Source organism: Myotis lucifugus, unplaced genomic scaffold (assembly GCF_000147115.1).
Source record: "Myotis lucifugus unplaced genomic scaffold, Myoluc2.0 scaffold_130, whole genome shotgun sequence".
Classification (NCBI taxonomy): domain Eukaryota; kingdom Metazoa; phylum Chordata; class Mammalia; order Chiroptera; family Vespertilionidae; genus Myotis; species Myotis lucifugus.
In genome coordinates this window covers 3,219,859-3,223,322 of record NW_005871178.1, presented here as the reverse complement: position 1 = coordinate 3,223,322, position 3,464 = coordinate 3,219,859, and the positions used below count along the sequence as shown (strand labels likewise).

The 3,464-nt window shown below is 49.4% G+C and overlaps 1 long non-coding RNA gene across 1 annotated transcript in view; it reads left to right on the top strand.

The window, feature by feature from the left end:
• LOC111827091 overlaps nucleotides 1–460 on the top strand; it is a 2,384-nt gene extending 1,924 nt beyond the window's left edge. The window contains exon 2 of the long non-coding RNA XR_002830579.1: nucleotides 299–460. This is a non-coding gene — a long non-coding RNA (uncharacterized LOC111827091). The remainder of the gene's footprint in view (nucleotides 1–298) is intronic.
• Nucleotides 461–3,464: the final 3,004 nt, after the last annotated feature.

Genomic DNA, 3,464 nt, shown 5'->3' with positions numbered 1-3,464 from the left:
CTTAATATGTAATGTTAATTATTTACGTGTCACCTAAAAATTAAGGCTAAAAGTTCTAACTAACTGAAAAGCATGGCTTTGATGTGATGGGAGGAAAGAGAAATGCTGAATGGATGGTAGGCCAATAAGCTGGAACTGGTCACTGGTGGTGGATTGTGAGAAGGGCTGGACATTGCCTAACTTCTCCTTCCTTGGTACCCCTGAAACATCAGAGGGTACTTCTGGCCTTGATTTTCTTGGTTTTTGGTTTTGGGTTTGTTTGTTTCTTTGTGACGAAAACCGTTTCTATCTGAATGAGACATAGGTCAAGAATCCTGTCCTGGGATGTGGGAAAGGCCCCCACATCTGTTCCTGTCAGGCCCCATCAGGGGACTTGGGCGATGTTCCTGTTATCAGCTCAAGAGTCCAAGACTGTAAAAATACTTGTTCACTGAAAAGGTGTAAGTGTAAATGTTTATTTGATGTTTGTAAGCATCTCTGTTTGTTTGCTGGGAACTTTGATTTGCTATGTGATATTCTGTGCTGGGTTGGGATTTTGGAATTCTGGGGTAAATTTAAAAGGTATTTGTGGCTTTTCTAGTCTGACTGGGACATTTAAGGATGGGGCTCACAGTTCCTCAAGGCAAAGATTTAATGGGCCCTTCCCCCTGTCTGTGCTGCATTAGATAATACAGGCCAGTACTGATTAAGAAAAAAAAATGGGCCTTGGAATCTGTAAAGATAGGCGGGAATGAAGCTGGTCAAATGTACTGAAAGGGTTTGGTCTAGCAAAGTAGGGGCTGATACCTCCTCCTAGCGCACTCCCTTGAAAGAGGCCTGGTTGCTGCTCTGCCACAAAGGGAACTGGTAGAAACAAACCATGGAAACTGGCGGGGACTGGGTGGCTCTCCTATTATGTTTAGCAGGCCACCCCCTATCATTCCTAACCTTAAAGCTGACTTTCTTGCTGCAAGAATTGTCTCTTTCCTTGAGAGGGCTCCAGAGGGCGCACGAGGACATTTGGCTGCGCCTCGGCGCCACCCAGGAGACTGGCCCAACCCCAACTCCTCATCAGCACAGACCAGGATATTGGGTCTACGTCAAAAGGCACCACCTGGAGACCCTGGAGCCACGTTGGAAGGATCCCTACACCCTACACCGTGGTGCTGACGACCCCCACCGCTCTCAAAATAGATAGACAGCGTCGCGACCTGGGTCCATCACACCCACGTCTGGTCAGCAGACCCATCCGAGATCCGGAAAGACTTCGTCACCAAATGGAGCATCGATCGAGATCAACACAACCCGCTCAAGCTCAAGCTACGGCGTGCTCGACCTGCCCGATGCTGGTAACATTGAATAGACTTAGATAATGCCTGCATCTTCATGGACTTGGCTCCAAAAAGACAAGGACAATTCATAGGAAGATCAGGAATAGACTTTAGTATCACATGTTTAGTATGTTTCATTGTATTGATATGTTATATTGACCTTTGATTCTTTTGCAGGTTTGAATGTATGTTGGCTGTCCTGGAAGGGAACTATGTGGGGTGACCCCCAAAAGTAAAGGATGGCTAGCTGCCAAGAGGGCAGGTGCCCAACTGGGCAGGGAACGGTGCCCATCAGGTTTTGGTCTCTGTTGAGAGACAGCTAACAGTTGGCAGCCTGTGTACTGCTTGCAGGCCTTTGTGACCATGCCCATGTCAGGGGTAGTCTGAAAAAAGCCTGTTTAGAATAGAAGGTCTAAGGCATGGTTATGCATAGAAAGAAAGTTTAATGCCAACAATTAATGTTTTGTTAAAAGGAATTGGCAAGGAAAGTCAGAAAATCTTAGAGTAGATCAGTATGTCTTTCTTCTTATGTAATTCCTCCGAAATTTGGCAATGCTAACATGGCAATACATTTCTTTGCATAGATTCAATAAGACCGGTTCCTAATAGTGGTTTTATTAATGGAAAACTTTGACTGGAGTATCATGTTTTAAAGAGCCCTGTCTGAGCTCTAAAGACTTGAAGCCAGTAAGAATGCCACGAAGAAAACCTGGTATCCTGCTTGGAAGCCCTGAAGATGGCTGGCGCTGGAGTGTCAGGCCGATGCCCTACCATCACTGGCGGTTGGTAAGAGTAGAAGGGGAGCAGTAAGGATGCCTCTGCGTCCCTGCGGAACCCCCACACACTCTGGGCCGCAACAAGTAGGAGGACTACTGAGATGGGCCTTAAAGCCTGGAGCGTGGGCTCAGGTGGAGTTGCTACAGGTGAGGGATTCACCTAACTCAGCAGATACTGCAGGCAGGCCTGATGGCAGCTGGGTGGCGTGGCTTCCTGGCCCTACGGGGCACATTAAGATTCAACCATGAGATTCCAGCAAAGGTAGTCAGTTACCATTCTTGTTGTGTTTATGCAAACATCAGGACAGTAGATAAATTAATCTTGATTTGGCTTTTTGATAGCCATGGAGGAATTTTAAGAAGAAAAATCCTATTTCAATAGAAGTTGTTAAAGCTAAAATGGTTTCTTTCCCTTCCACCAGACCATTTGGTAAGATATGCCCAGTACGGGCCTCTAGCAACGGTGGAATAGAAATGCAGTCCGTCTCATGATTGAGCCGGAAGTTCCAAGACAAAGGGGGGAATGAAAGGGCGAGGGCTAGGCCCTCCACCTTGCCCCAGGGTAAGGGCTACGCCCTCCATCTTGCCCCAGGGTAAAGGCTACGCCCTCCATCTTGCCCCAGGGTAAGGGCCACGTCCTCCATCTTACCTTGGCCACATGCTTGGCAAGGAGCTTCTTCCCGGAAGTCTAAGACTCTGCTAGCCACACCCAGGAACAAGACATCGACTTGCCCCTGGCCAATCGGCAGAGCACAGTCCTTTCTCCTCCCCTTACTCCAACCCCCCCTTTAAAACCCTTCTCTAGGCGGGGTTCTGTCTCTTCGCCACTTGGCTTGTCGTTGTGTCGGTGAGTCTGGTGGATGGGGAGCTCAAGCTAGCTTGAAATACAGATTCTTATGCTTTTGCATCAGATTGGCTGGCTCCCTGATGTGGTTTCTTGGGAATCTTGAAATCTGGGCATAACACCTCCATCTGTCATCCTCCATCTGCCATCCACTATCCACCATCCTCCATCCACCATCCTCCATCCAGCGTCCTCCATCCAGCGTCCACCATCCTCCATCCTCCATCCGCCATCCTCCATCCTCCACCCGCCATCCTCCATCCGCCGTCCACCATCCGCCGTCCACCGTCCGCCATCCGCCATCCTCCATCCTCCATCCTCCATCCTCCATCCGGCGTCCTCCATCCACCATCCTCCATCCTCCACCCGCCATCCTCCATCCTCCATCTATCATCCTCCATCCGCCATCCACCATCCGCCATCCTCCATCCTCCACCCGCCATCCTCCATCCTCCATCCGCCATCTGTCATCCTCCATCTGCCGTCCACCATCCGACATCCTACATCCTCCATCCTACATCGCTGCCCACCATC